This window comes from Phalacrocorax aristotelis, chromosome 5 (genome assembly GCF_949628215.1).
Source record: "Phalacrocorax aristotelis chromosome 5, bGulAri2.1, whole genome shotgun sequence".
Classification (NCBI taxonomy): domain Eukaryota; kingdom Metazoa; phylum Chordata; class Aves; order Suliformes; family Phalacrocoracidae; genus Phalacrocorax; species Phalacrocorax aristotelis.
This window is the reverse complement of record NC_134280.1, coordinates 42,898,254-42,913,781: the sequence shown is the minus strand read 5'-3', so window position 1 is coordinate 42,913,781 and position 15,528 is coordinate 42,898,254. Positions and strand designations below refer to the sequence as shown.

The following is a 15,528-nucleotide window of genomic DNA, read 5'->3' as shown; positions in this document are numbered from 1 at the left end:
CTCCTCCAGGTTTGCACCAGGGAGCAGGTAAGCAGTCTGATGTACCTGGCATCATCCCAGTAAATCCTGCCATCCAGCATCCCTACAGACATCCCTACACCCTGCTCCCTAAAAACCTGGCACAAAACTCCAGCCCAGCTGCAAAGTGCTAATGGTTCTTAAAAATAAAGCCCTGTGCAATTAAAAGTTATATCCAAATCCCCTGCTTGCATTCAGCAACCCACAGGGCTTTTCATCCACTCCTACCACTGTTTTTCCCTTCTCCCTTTTCTTCCTTTCTACCCATGCAATTTTTCTGTTCTCCCTCTGCTTGAAAATCAGATCAAGCAGAAAATAACCCCCAAACCCAAATTCCTTAGGTGGGAATATGGAGCCGACGGAAACATGAAGACAAGCGCCAATTACTTTGGCTGCAGCTGGCTGTTATTAAACCAGCGTGTCTGTCTCTGCCAGCGCAGCGAGGAGAAGCAGAAAGCCCTGTAGGATTTGGTGCCCTTTTCTGGAATGCAATAAGAGGAAATTTGCAGGGGAGAGCCAGAGCAGGAGATACTCCAGCCTGCCTGAAATGCTTCCCAAGCCATCCCCTAGGCTGGTATGCTGGGAATGCAGTTAGCTAGACGGGATGCACCAGGCTTCAGCCAGAAAAGGGAAGGGAGAACTTGTGTACAAACACTTTTCCTTTTGAGAAGAGCATTGTTTCAGGTCCTGCTGGTAGCACCCCAAGGGGAGATGGCTTGGCAGGCATTAAATACAGAGAAACCAGGCTTTCAGTCAAGACTGCGCTTATCAGAGCTGGACCAGGTAAGACAGGGGACTTGGAGCTGTCATTAGCAGCAAGAAAAAGCAGTAAGCAGTCAGTGGGAAGAGGGGAACAGAGGAAAGATACTCTCGTTAGCTAGCATGGTTCACCATCCATCCAGCTCGCCCCTTTGCAATGCACCTCCACAGCAGGCAGGATATTGTTTCTCATTAATACGAGGCACTGTTTGGGACTGCACATTTTCCAGCTGGCATGCAAGACCTTAAACACTTACTGCTTCCCCTTAAATAGACCCTGCAGACACTAGGTAGGCTCTTGCAGGGCTTTTTTATCTCCGTAGCTGCAGGGTTCAAGCCCTCCATGCTACACAGGCACAAAATACAGCACGAGGTACGCAGCGTCATCACAGAAATAGCTCAAGTGACAAAGTTTTCACCAATTTTAGCAACACTTACACACAATCCTGTTAAAAACCAAAAAACACTTTGACAGCCCAAAGGTCACCCCTGCTTGGTGAGCATTGCACAAAGCAAGAAAGAAAACAGGACCAGGTAGGTGATTTCACTGTGAATCAAAGTGCAAACCATTAATATATTTTTAAATACCTGCCTGGCAGTCCAGTGCCAAATAATTTTTTGTATCAATCATTACAGCCGTGCACTGCCAACTCTCACCGATGTATCCACACACCTCTCAGTGCCTGGCATTTGCAGGGACACTCTCCCTTCCTGTATTTATGTAACTATATATGGGAAGCTTTATGGTAAAGGTCTGGACAGATGTGGTTGTGTGGAGAAATAGCTGGAAAGATCCCCTCTACACACACCCTGTGGTCTGAAAAGGCAGCAAGAATGTACCTTTTCATAATTGCTCGTTTTGATGTATTTCCTCTCCTGAAAGCAGCATCTTGGCTGCATCTCAGTCCATTCTGGATGTAGCATCGCGCTCTCTCTCTCACACAGACACACACACAAAAGGATGGGGGAAAGTATGCCCCCCCCACAGCTGGACTTGGAGTGGGAATTGTGTTTTGGAGCTGACTGTTCAGGGGCAGACCTGAGATGTTTCTGAATGCAGAGGCAGGACAGATGCTAGCAAGCCTTCCAACTCAGGCTACATGAGAATAAAAGGGGACAGTTGGGAACAGGTTTGGGTACGGGGCGGGGGGGATGGGGGGGTGGGAAACAAGGGTGGACAGGGCAAGATTTGTTTAGAAATCACTTCTATAGCCATGGCTGAGACAATGGTCTGCTAACTCCTCTGGAAGCACTATAAATATGGGCTAGGATTAAATATAGACAAGGAAAAACCCTGCCCCATCTGTTTATCCAAAGCCATAAACAGCATCCAAAATGAAGAGGGAGGAAAGGGGGGGGGAAGAAACAAGAGCTCGCCCCGCACGAATGAGGAAGGCAACAGCATCTTGTTGTGCAACCAGCTCAAAGGCACCTGCACCCGCTTTCACACCAATTTTTTTCCTCCATGAGGGAAAGGCAATGCTGCAGGGTAAAATCCAACCGTGCAAGCCAGGAGGATCTGCTGTGTGCTTACCCCACCCCAATTAATCCAACAGGCAGCATATAGGCAGCAACTGCCTGGGTCAGAGCACCGCACTGGTTACACCCTGTGGTAGCAGCTGTGTCACTACTCTTTCCAAAATCCTAAATGGGCTTTTCTAAGGATTGGGCAAAGCTTTAGGGAAGATCTGACAAGCATGGTCCCACAGCTGCTGGCAGGCACCCCACAAAACCCCACCAGGTTTCTGGGGCATGGAAGCGCCAGGGGAGGTGCTGGTCGTGGACCAGCATGGTGGTAGGCTGCAGGGTTTCTCTCCAGATACCCCTTGCTCCTCTGCTGGCATCACATGGGGTGACACAGCAGCTGTGTGTCACCTCCTCGCCCCATTTGCTGGGTTTCTGCTCCCTGGGGGACATTACTGGATGCCCATCCTGTGAGCCACCCGCCAGGTGAACAGCAAAGCTGTCTTCAACAGGGACTTGCAGAGCATGGATTTAACTTTGCATTAGCTGGAGGTATCAATAAGTTTTTGGGAGAGGGACAGATGGGACATGCAAACAGACCCAGCTGTACTTGACAGAGAGGCTGGCTGCTTTTCAAGGCACAGAAGCGCTGTCGTGAGCAAGCTGGGGAGCAGCAAGCAGGATCTCCAGGGTCTTGAATAAGTGCCCTACCTACTCCTGGATCTCCTCTCCACCAGGCACGGTGCAGCAGCAGATCTGGGGAGGTCTAGGGCTGATGACAGTGTAGCACCTATTAAAAAAAATAAAATCAACAGCCTATTGAAAACTATTTAAAACCCCCAAAAGTCTTTTTCCTGCAGTGTTTGAATACACAGCATTCAGCTGATCCCTAACAGCAGTATTTCCTGGCATGTAGTGGCACAGAAAAGGTTAAAAAAAGCTTCTGGAAATTCTCTGAGAGGGCTTAGCCCAGAAACCCAACTGCAGGCTTTCCTCTCCTGGCCCCACAGACCCAGGGGAGCCCTGCAGGCTCCACACTGGTACAGGAAGGCCAGGAGCAAAGCCTTGTCCTCCCCAATGCTCCCAGCTCTATCCACCACACCAAGCTGATCCTGATGGGATTACGGTAGCGACCCACCTCTGCCCTGTCACTGAGCTATAAATCAAAGACAAAGCATGGGCATCTGGCCATGCTGAATGGGGTTAGTGGAGAAAAGCAATCCCAGGAAAAATACTGGCAGCACAAGCCCTGTGTCTGTGAGCAAAGAAATGCAATAAAATGGGAGCACCTAAAAGTGCAAACCCCGAGGACAGGAAGCAGGATCTGCCACTGGCCAAGGGGAGGTCTTCTCCAACAAGCACTGACTGCATCCCGGGTATGTGGGAGAGAACCCCTCCAAAAGCCTCAATGAAGGAAAACCCTTGACTGCCAAGAATTTAGGCTGATAAGATGCAGGAGGGCTGGTGGGGCCGGGTGGTACCAAGCACCATTAGGGCTGGAGGTGGAGCCAGGTCCTTCCATGCACAGCCAAATGAAGGGCAGTACATGGTACCTACTGCCAGCAAAGGCAGGTGGGGAGGACTGATGCACATCCCTGCCTGCCTAGAGCTTGGCCAAGACAGGGAGCTACAGAGTCCATCCCACCATGGCACACACACATCCATAGGAAGCATCAGGAACAGGAGCCACCGTGACACAAGACAGATCAATCTTGCAATAACTACCATAACTGCACACCTGTCCTCCCAGGTAACACATAAAAAGCCCGTCAAGCCCTAAGCCCATGGTGTAAGTTCAGGGAAAATCTTCCACCCACCTTTGGACTCAAACCAAAAGGTGGTAAGAGTAGAAAGAGCTGCTAATCAGTCACTCATCATCATCTTCCCACACCAAAGCCAAGACCAACTCCATGCACTTGTTGCTAGTGGCTTTTAATTTGCCTTTTCTTTCTCCAAAGTCAAGCTCCCCATGTTCCCCGACAAACATAGACATGTTTTTGGAGGTTTCTTTTAAAAACAGTCAGCTTTGCTTAAATACACATGAATTTAACTCTTTGTAGCTAGAAATTAATTTCCCAGAGCCACAGCACTACCCACAGAGCACATTCATCCTACACAATGAATTTACTGAAAAGGTTGGTTTTATCACAGTCATAAAACCTTAAGTAACTCAAGACCGTACAAGTAGTCACAGAAGAGACTCCTCCTGGAAACCCAGGGCACATGCACAGGGCACACTCCATCTGAAGGAGCTGATGACTGCCTGCTCAGGGAGAGCCAGCAGATGTGCCTGGGAGCACCAACACAAACCAGATTCTGCCACTGCAATGTGCAATAGCCTCCAAAAGAGGCCGGTTTTGGCCTCTTTTTGGCTAAAATTGCCAAATTATAGCAAACGGTCCAACGTAGGAACTTGGTTTTGCCCTACAGATTCTTTACCTTCAAAAGCTTCCTCATGACTACGCCACAACACAACCTTGGCCATTGGGCTTAGGTTGCTCAACGCACCTCCATGCAGCAGAAAATTATCTACCTAGAGATTCGCCTGCTTTTTCCATTCTTGTATTAACAGATCCTCCAGTACGTACTGGGAGGTGAAAAACATCCTCTAAATTGGTAATATCAGCAGGGACCCAGCCAGGCCCTCTGCAGTCTCCTACAAGACTGGGACAGCTTTTGGAACTGCTGATGTCCTCTTGCCACCTGTAGTTGTACCACCTGTGGTGGCAAGTGGACAAATGGACACTCTTGCAGTTCATCTCTGAGGTCTGTCCAAAAGGATGGGTTTGTGGCTGACTCCCCACCTTCCATGAGTGGCCACATAGTGTATCCATCACTTGCTGCAGGCAATCAGGAGGGCAGCATGGCCCTAGGTCCTCTCAGGGCACATGCAGCACTGGGAAAGACCACACTGACTTGTGCAACGCCATTGGTTACACCCACAAAGTGACCTCCTGCCTGCCATCTGTCCCATCCACCAGTCTGCCCAGTCAAACCACTGGAGAACCAAACCAAACCAGTCAAACGCCATGGAGAGACCCCAAAGCACAGTGAGGTATCTTCTGGCCGTGAGATGCCTCCGAGGATCTCCAAATCTCTGGTGGCAGCTGCGTGCCAGCAGAGAACGATGGGGTTTGGTTACAAGGGAGATTGAGGTGATTCCTCCTCCTTCTTCTTTGTCCTGGAGACAATGCATCTTACTCCCTTTGATCCTGACCTCTTCCATAAGGCAGTTTGAGCCTTGCTGGTAAAGATGGATGGGGAAGAGCTGGCTGTTACTTTCCTCCTCCAGAAGCCTGGTCCAAACATTTTGCACATTTGATGCCTGCAATGCCATGTACCCTAGTGATTAGTGACCTTGTCACCTTTCTCTAACTCTTCCTCCTACTTCACCACTTGTGTTTGCAAAGCCAATGCTTTCATCGTGCAAAAACAAAACCAAGCAAACAACAACAAAAAAACCCCCACAACCCCAAAATACCCCCAAAACCCCACATCCAACCAAAGGTAAACCACCCTTTAAGACAATACAAAACACAAGCTCTTTGTACTAGAAAAAGCACATTAGGGTGAACTCACATACATCCCAGAACAAGCCTTGGGGCTGCCAATGTGCCAGAACAGAAGATGTGTCGTTTTAGTCCCTTTCCTAGTGAACGAGAAAGGACTTGTGGACATACTGGGACCACCCATCCCTCCCACAGCACCTTCATCTCCCAGAGGTTTGCTTTGGACCTGATCCTCACCATGCATGGCAAACAGCAGGGATGCTCACACCCAGCATTCCTGATCAGGCATCGCAATGGCAGCAGAGCCAGTCGGAGAGCACAGCCCCGTGCTACACCGTTCCCTCCAGCCCTCACCAAGCCTTATGGAAAAATCCTGCCCACAAGCCTAAGCTTGGCTCTGCTCCTGCCAGCGGAGCCTGCTGCCAGGTGAGGGCAAGCCAAACACAGCAGGTTTGATGAAGGAGAGGTGGGAAAAAAAAAAGTAATTGTGGCTGAGCATGGGTTGCAGGTGTCTGCTGGCACCTGGTGTCCGTTACAGCCTCCCTGATGGGGACATCACTATTCACGAGCTGAGTGAAGCAGGAAGGACAGGAAAGTTTCCTTTTATAGCAATGACTTTGGAGCACAAGTCCATCTCCAGCACTGACTTTCAAGTGACTCAAAAATAGATCAGGTGTCTTTGGTGGCAGGGGGAAAGGGAGCTTTCTCTACAGGACTTCCTGCTGCTGCCAAGCACCCGCTCCAGCCCAGCACTCACCCACTGATTTTGATCACTCGTGTCCCACGCAATCAGCCACTGAGTCAGAAGAAAGCAACTGCAGAAGCCAGCAAGACTGGGCCAGGTACGGCTTGAAAGCCACTCATGGTAAGGAAAGCTGGATGCCTTGGCATCAGAGAGCAGTACTGATACGCTGACTGCCAAGGCAGAGGAAGGTGCTGGAGATACAGGTACCACCCTCGAGCATCCACAGCAACTTCAGAGCCCACCCCCCAAAATTACTGGAAACTGCCAGTGTGGCACAGTTCCACCTCCATCAGAAATAGGCTCTCACCAGCTCTGTCTGATGTCCACTAGTCCTTATATCAGAAGAGGCAGAGTTCAGCCCCAATCCACCCTCTCCCTACTGTCTGCTCAATGCTATTCCAAGAGAAAAACCACTTCCTAATTCAGGTGGGGCAGTCCCAAAGGTGGTTTTGGATTTTTTTTTTTTTTTTTTTTAACAGGGAGCTGTGGATGGACTCTCCTCTGTCAGGGCAAGGAGTTTGTTCCAGCCAAGTCCTGATGGGGACGAATGAAACCACAAAAACCCAGAATCACATCCAGCACTGAGCTTCCAGGGGTCAAATGTAAAAGCTGCAAACTCAAGTTTAAAACCCTTGGAGAGAACAGGAGCCCAGGAGAGCACCCTTTTCCTCCAAGCCCTTGCAGCCCCTCCAAAGTCCTTCAGGAGCCCAAGAGCTCTGCCAACAGCCAAAGCAATACTGCTCCTGAGGGATACTTAAGGCCAAAAGCAAGGACCAAGCACCTTTCAAACTGAGGGAACTCAGATTTGAGCCAGATCAAGCAACAGCACAAGCTCATGCAGGCAATCAGTGGCAGAAGAGAAACTAAACCCAGATTTCCAGAGCCACAATCCAGCCACTGGGCAGGGAGACACCTCTGAAGAAGAAACAGCCTTGTCTGACAGCAGATGTCCTGCTTGTGGCTCATACTCATCATCCTCTGGCTTGGAAGAGGAAGAAAATCTCTCCTTCGCATTTTTATGCACTGCAGACTGAGCAGTGGGTTAATCTAAGGACACATCTGCACGCTGGCACAAATGTCTGCATGAGCTGGTCCGGAGCACAGATGCTGGGCAAAGCTCTTCCGCTGTTGCCAGCACTTGCTCTGCCCACTGGTGGCACACTCTCAGTTGATGGAGCAACAGTATGAACACTGTGCTGTGGCCCCACCTAGGACCATCACCAGGAGAAACCATACACACTGCTCCCTGTGTGACGCTGTGGTGGAAGAGATGCCTCCTCATGGTGCCCCACAAGATTTCAGGGCAATATCCATAAAGAGCAGACTAAGGGCAGCCACGGAAAACAAAAGGAGGGGAACTTATTTCCTGCCTCCACGGGTGCTGCAAGAACCATCTCATTAACACCTGGTGCACTAGAGGGGGGCAATCCAAACCCCTCCTCCCATCTCAAGGCACAAAATTAACCAGGTCAACAAAACTTTCAGGTACGGTAAAAGGTCTTCATTGAGAAAATCTTGGAGAAACTCACTATCATGCTACTATCAGGGCTACAGTCCCGGCAGTGTCTCCTTACTTCGGTAATTTGGATGCTAATTTAGACTTCAAGAGCTGTCAAAAGCTAAAGCGACTGAGTCCCTGAAAAGCTGTGCTTCCCCTAAGTGGAGATGATGACAGAGCTTTAACTGCATCAACACTTCAGAGCCCTGTCTCCATCACCCTTCACTAATTTCACTTTGTCTGATGGAAAGAAGTGGCTGTTCTCAGATGAATTGCTGGTGCAATGCACAGAGCCACGTGCTCTCCTTGTTCCCAGCTGCAATGTTGGAAAACCAGTCCCACCAGCGTGACCAGACAAGGGCGGGCACAGAAAAGTCACTCGCACTGCTGGGTGGGAAGGCTGGCACCATAACTGATGCAGCGACACACAGAGAGGACAATAAAAAGCTCCAGAGATGAGCTAGTCCACCAGAGGTGAGCTAGTTCCAACCTGCCTGTGGACCAACACGTAGCCAACTCCATGCAGCTCTCCCTGCCCAAGTACTCCACCAAGACTTATCTTCCCCGCACTGACCACTTCCTCACACAAAGAACGTCAGAGGCTGAAACATCAGTCCTGCTTGGTTCTCTGGACTTACCTGACCTGCTCATCATTTAAAAAGGAAGGGTTGCATTCAAGATGCAGATGCCACAGGCAGGATGAGCACGCAGAAGCCACCTGTGGGTCACCCACTTAGGTGACACCATAAACAGGTAGTCAGGATGCAGCTGCAGCCCCCAGATCAGCTGGACTTGCTCCTGACTGCAGTCAGGAGGTCCTTTTAGGAAAAAAAAAAGGGGGGTTGTTCCAAGCTCACTCTCTGATCACTCCCACAGACACCAAGCAGCCACCGTCTAGCAGCCAGATTCTCTCACTAATTAATAAAACCTCCTCGGATTATCGAACTGAGATAAGAACTCATTTGAGCGATGAGCTCGTGCAAAAGCTTACCCTTGATTTAATGTTCTTACACACCTTGCTGATTAGTCCAGGCACTGATCTGTTGGTGGATTACACGACACCTTCATCTACGCTGAAAATGCTGACAGGAGCCAAAAACCATCACGAGGCTGAGTTAGGCAGAAACAAATGCAATCAGCATATTGTAATGAATTTCCTCAAAACAGCATTTTTTTAAAGCAGTTGTCCTTGATAAACATTTCCAAACCAGGTTCCCCACAATACCTGGGTTTCAGCAGCTTAACCATTTCCTGGAGCTGATGGTCTTCTCATAGGAAAACAACACGTGGTGTTAAACTGGACTGTGGGTTGCTCGCTCCATGGCATGCTCCATAGGGTGCTCCACATTTGACCCAATCCCTGGTTCACAAACCCATGTTGGAAAGAAGGCAAGATGCTGGGAGCAGTATGACACCCGGTGAGCAAACTCCCAGGTGACGATGCCATTTGAGAAGCACGCAGCAATAAGCAGACATGAGGACAGACATCTGCTCCCACCCAGAGTGTGGATTAGAACTTGCTGCAAAAAGCCCTGGTCTTCCAGTTTGATCTCACCTGCAAATCCAGCGATTTGGATACCCATCCCAGAAAGTGTTCCTACTTCAATTCGGAGCATGCTTTTAACATCAGATTCATTAGATCAGCACAAAAGACCATGTGGCTAATTTCAGGCAGTTTTCAGCAGCAAAGTCCTTGCCTTAATTTAGATTAGAGTCTGTCCACAGGTCGGAATTGAACAGAAATAGCTTTCCAGGTGCAGGTACCCACCTCTGCCAGCCAGGAGGGTGTTTGAGATAAACCAAAACAGGCCAGTGTTTATGCAACACAAGAGCAAACACAGTGCCTGCTTGTTTAATTAGTTACCCCTGAAATTAAAGCCCATCAAACTGCACAGAGGCTTTGTGCAACCTACAAATTAACTATGAGGAACACAACCTGGGAGCGAGGGATGCCAGATATAATCCAAGCAGTGGCTCCAAGCACTTTCCAAAACATCAACAGTGCCATGAAGGGAAAAACCCCAAATAACACCACCCACCCTGTCTGTCTGTAGTTCAGTTTGTTGTTTCATCTCACCAGGTTAAAAGCTGCTTGATCCCATCATTATGGGTCAGATGGCTGATAAGAAACAGATTTCACCATTGTAAGACCCGAGCATTTATTGGAAGGGCTTATCTGCAAAGTTACACACTTTGAACTGTTTAGTTTTACGTCAGTTAAAAATGCATGAGGCCCTTGTCTGGATGCTCCCAAAATTAATGTGGTACAATACAAGACTGCAGCCTCCACCACGTGCAATGTCAAAGGCATGCTGCTTCTCTGTGCCAGGACAAAACCTTCTTTGGGGTGACCCATTTTGGGGGAAGGTGCCTCTCTTTAGCAAGACATTTGGGCACAGAAATGGTCACTTGCATAAATTTGGCAAAATCTTGCCTCTGCTCGAAATCACTCTCACTGCTGGGCAACGCAGGGCTGAATCTCAGACATGGTTTTTGCAGTGTTAGTCAACAGGTGAAATAAAATGACACCTGAAAGTCACGTTAAACTAATGGAAGATATATTGCCTGCTTAAAGCAGAGCTTTTGTGGTTGAGCGGAGTCAGTTTCTACAACTTTCTGCATTGCACCTCCTGCAAGCATGAAACACCCTCCTGTGTGTGCATCAAACCACAGTGATGCATTTTCAGAAGACCACCTCCTAAAAAATGGGCAACTCTAAGCCACTGCAGATGGAATATTTCCAAAGGGCAAGTTATTCCCTCTATGCTGTTTCCAAGAATTCAGCCCTAGGCAAGGCTGTAAGGAGATGTACGTGCCCTTACTTCTCAAACCCAAGACATGAAGCCCCAAAGAACCTCAGAGCCTCCCTGTTCAAGCCTAAGAGCCGGGTACTCCATTCATTCCTGCTGAGATTTCTACGGTGATAGACCACACCACCAAATTTTGGATTATTGCAGCTTGAATTAGGGGTGAAGCGTCATCAGCCATGGTAGGGGGTTGTCTTAGGCCAACACAGAAGTGCCTGTACTAGAGGAAAAAAGACAAAGCCATTGCTGACAGACAGGCAAGGGGATACAAAAAAGCCCAAAGCTTGTCCGTTGTCTCTAAAACAATGCCTCATTTTAGCAAGTAAGGACTAAAATCAGGTTAAAAAGCCCCATGTATTCAGGGACAGATGCCTTGGGTCAGCTGAATGTTGGCCATGTGCAGCAAAGAACACGCTCAGTTTATTGATTCCTGTGGAAAGCAACTTTAATCCCACCACTGTCTCTTCTTCAAGGCTGCTTTGATAACCACGGCGATGTGTGTATTTTAATTTCGGCTCCATATCTAAAGCATGGGTTAGGATCTACAAGCAGCAGGCTCTTGGCTAGAGAAGACAATTCCAGGTACAACCAACATGGCAGGGCAGCACCTTGACCGACTTGCCTAGGCAATACCTCCTTTTCTCAGTATCTTTCACAGCAACACCCCAGATTTCCTGCCCTGTAGGATCAAGCTCTTCCACATCTCAGTGCCACTTGCATCCAGAAATGCAGCAGATCTTGAGGCCAACAATGGGGCAGCTCTGCAAGGAGAAGCAGAGGAGGCAATAAGAGCCTTCCAGGAGCTGCGGGTTCCAGCACAACCAGCTGATGCCCACATGCAGCCTGCAGGACTTTGCTGTCGAAGAGCCGGGCCAGAATTAGACATGCTGTTGATGAGAAGGGAGCCTAAATATCAAACCAGTGCAGACTGAGGGTTTTTGTTTTGTTTGTTTTCTTTTTAAATTAAAACCTGCTTGAAGTGGCACATAAAAGAAGTGAAATCCCAGGCATAGCTGACGCACTAGGACAGATTTATATTTAGAACAACAACTTAAATACTTGATCAACAGGAAAGAAATGGAAACTTTTTTGGCACTGTCCAGGAGAAAAGAAAACCAAAAGAGAGACGGCCAGCGCCACTCATTGTTACTAAGGGCAACATCCACTGGCATTTTAGCCTCCCAACTCTGTTTTTACACTGAATTCAGCTTTTTTTTTTCCACAGGCAATCCCAGTAAACAAAATTTACAGCTTGCAGAATCCATGTAAAGACTATCAACCAAAACACATCATGTGCGTTCACAAGACAGCTGGCATTATATTTTTTTTTTTCAAATTTAGTGCTTACTACTGTGAACTTTGTTTTCAACAGGACAACTAACATGTTAGTACTTCAGCATGAAACAAATACACTGAGGTGATGAAAAAAAGCCATTTCCAAGTTTTGCAGACTGAAGTTTAAGAGAGACAAAGCACAGCACCAACATAAAATATAATCCTTCAAATCTGCTGTTTCTTCTGCCACATTATTCATCTGGGAGCTTTTAGTTCAAAAATTAAAGATGTGCTTAGCTGGATATCCGATTGGTTGCTGGGCCTCATCCGAAATTTCTCTAACATTACTCACATTTTTTGTGCCAGAAAAGGGATGAGCATTTTCTGCTTAAAGGCAAATCGGAGGAAAATGTGTTTGCAGCACTATGTAGGAATTATAACAGTTAGGCTCAGACCTCTGGGTCCAAATGATTCCCACAGATTCCATCCACAGAAGGAGAAAGAGTTCAGGCTGATGCCTGGAATTCCTCTGCCTCTGCACTGCTTGGGACCCAGGGATGAGCTGGGACCTCCCCAGTGCCATGCAATGGATGCTTGGCCCAAAAGATGCTCTGAATACAAACATCCCGGCAGAGAATGCAGCATCACTCCACCTGCCAGCCACCCTGCAGGGAATTACTCTCTGCCCTGCTTTCACCAGCTAAATTGCCTTAAAGGAGCCTCAAGCCAGGAACCACCTGCCCTTTCCCAAAGCAAACCACCTCCCCTTCCTGCTCTGAGCAAGGGAACCACCTCATGCAGCATCGGCATCACCACTTTGCAGTCACAATCCCCTGAAAATTAGGCCAAACTGCAAACGTTTTTATTCCTTTTATCCTGCCTGATTGCAGGGCAATCTGGACGCAGTGGTTTAATCCCTGCCACCTCCCCCACCCCAAAATGCACTTTTGAGGTGTTTTAAGAGCCCATTTTTGGAAGAACGGGCACCACAGCTGCACAGTTCAACACTCGGCTTGTACTGCTGCATGAACGCAGGCAACGCTTATGCTCTCCCTTGTTTTCCCCCCAAGCATTATCCGCTGGTACCCAAACCCTTCAGGAAACACATCCCTCCCTGTTACCTAAAGGATGCATCTCCACCTGCCTGCGCTGGGGTTTCCCCATCATGGCCAGGTAGCAGCAAAACCAGCAGCAGGATGGCAAGCAGCTTTCAACCGGGATGCTTCTAAGGCGAGGATTTAAAACAGAGATCAATGCACAGAGGTAAAGCCAGGACGGAAATGTCACTCTGCTGCAGGGCAATTGCAGAGAAGGGGTTAAACGCTCACCCTCCCCAAATCCCTGCTGCAGGGCCCTGCATTCCTCTGCTCAAACAGCCTGCTGGGCTAAAGCTTTTTTTGCTCACTGTTTCCACGCCCGGTCATGCCCTGCATCCTGGATTTGGTGAACGTTTTAATAACTCCTATTAATAGGCAGAGCAGGAGCTGGAGAGGCACCAGCTGCTCCAGCCAGTCGCACCTCCAAGGAGCTGCAGGGCTGTCCCGCTGCAGGGCAAGGTGCTAAAATCAGGCAGAGGAACAAAAAAAAAAAAGCAAGCCCTGCCCACCTAAACGTATTTGAGATCTGTGCTCAATGTCAACACACAATTTTTACATGCCACCTGGAAAAACATCTCACATTCCCTGCAGGTCTAAGAGCAGGGATGTGCTGGAGACCACAGCTCGTCCCCAGGCGACTTGAATGGGTCAGTGTGTCCCCGTCGCCAGGGTGGAGCTGTGACCTTGTTTCATGGGATCTCACCAGGCACTGCAGGAGTCCAGATGGACCGTCTGGCTAATTGAGTTAATTAAAGCGTTTTTCAGTGGCGATTAACTTTCAGGCGTGCCGCTCCAGAGTGGCTCCAGCTCTCTCTAGGGAGCATGGGCCACACCTCGGGAACAGCAGGAGATGGGAAAAATTACTTGGAAGCACTTACTGATGGGGCACTGAGCTGTTTCTCAGCAGCATCTGCTGACGCCAAGCAGTTCACAAAAAAAAACCCCAAACAAATCCCAAAACCCAGAAAACCCCTAAACTTCCATCTATTTTTCACCTCCAGGCCGAGCAGGACAGACTCCATGGGGAGAAGACCAGGCAAGGCTGTAGCAGATGGATGCACAGGATGAGACTCGCCACCCTGATGTCCCAGTCCCAGAGCATCTTTCCCTCAGTGTGGCGCAACACAGACATGACAAGCTCCGGGAATCCAGCAACGCTGCCCGTAACTCTTAGGACTATAAGCTGGTCAAGGCCAGAGCCAGCAGCACTAGCTATCCATTTTGCTGACGAGGCAACGGCCATCTCCCAGGGATAGTAAATACTTTGTGGCCCTTGCCCAGAGATAACCAAGGAAAATGCTTGCAAAGACCAAAAGAAAGGCTTGCTTTGTGGCCGCTGCTGTTTCACTCCCTGACAAGAAGGACAGTTGCCACGAAGTGATGGAAAGACATGCATCCCAGGAAGCTGGTATTAAAGAAAACAAACCAAGCCACCCAAAAAATAACACAGCCCATTGCTGGGGACCCTGCACTTTCATCCCCTTGCCCCAGAAACCTACTTGTCCTCCTCTGTCCAAGCAAATGGGCGATGAATGCCTACAGAGGTATCACTTGTCCGGAGGTTGCTCCAACAAATCTGCAGCCAACAGCATCCATAGGTAAGGAGGAGCCAGCGCTCAGGAAGACACACTGTGGGATGCACCCCCCATCTCCTCTTCCCCCCCCCCAACTCCAAACGTAATGAATTGCAAAGGATATTTACTCCCAGGCCACATGCATTAGGAACTATCCCCTACGCTTTCTTACTGACTTTAATAGCTCAATCTGCACCAAAGGCACAGCCACATGCACAGAAAAAAATGCTAATTATGGCTTTTGTGGACAAGGGAGTAAAAAAAAAAAGCATGGAAGGGTTTGGGGCAGGAGGCAGAGTGCCTGGGAGAAAGAGAAGAGCAATTTCCAAGGCTCGGTTTGCATGCATGCTGCCGGCTGCGGAGAGCAACCCCACCCCGGCGCAGCTAATCTGATGGCAGGTTTTCAATGCAATGGCCAGGATGTGAGGGGCTGGCGAGGGGGGAAAGAAAGCAAGGAAATGCCACAGAGGTGAGGACGCTTTTTCTGGCTGGGCGAAGGCTTGTTTTGTTTCCCTCCCTTCAGCTAGCTGCCATTTTCCGGAAGCTGGATCAGTTACAAAAAAATAAAAAGTTTCTCTTTGTTTAATTATAGCTGCAGTAGCCCTTGCGCCAAGGGACCCAGCGTCCCCGCCGGCTGCTCTGGGAACGGATGTGAACGAAGATGACAGCACGGCAGCAGGGAATAACGCGGGAGCTAAAGCTTTAACATCTCCCACAAAGATGCGACCTAAGCTCAAACAGATTATTTTTACTCCCAGAGGCATGCGAGACCTGGGAGACTT

At 48.9% G+C, this 15,528-nt stretch overlaps 1 protein-coding gene across 3 annotated transcripts in view; it reads right to left on the bottom strand.

Annotated features, from left to right (window-relative positions):
- SH3BP4 (SH3 domain binding protein 4) overlaps window positions 1-15,528 on the bottom strand; it is a 36,942-nt gene that overhangs the window by 14,829 nt on the left and 6,585 nt on the right. The window contains exons 2-3 of one of the 3 annotated variants that reach the window (XM_075094152.1): window positions 9,009-9,103; window positions 2,953-3,031 (exon numbers count right to left, since the gene is read on the bottom strand). The exons of 1 other annotated variant lie outside the window; for it this stretch is intronic. The gene's annotated coding sequence lies outside the window, so the exon portion shown is untranslated. The remainder of the gene's footprint in view (window positions 1-2,952; window positions 3,032-9,008; window positions 9,104-15,528) is intronic. One more of the 3 variants, XM_075094151.1, reaches the window with a different exon arrangement.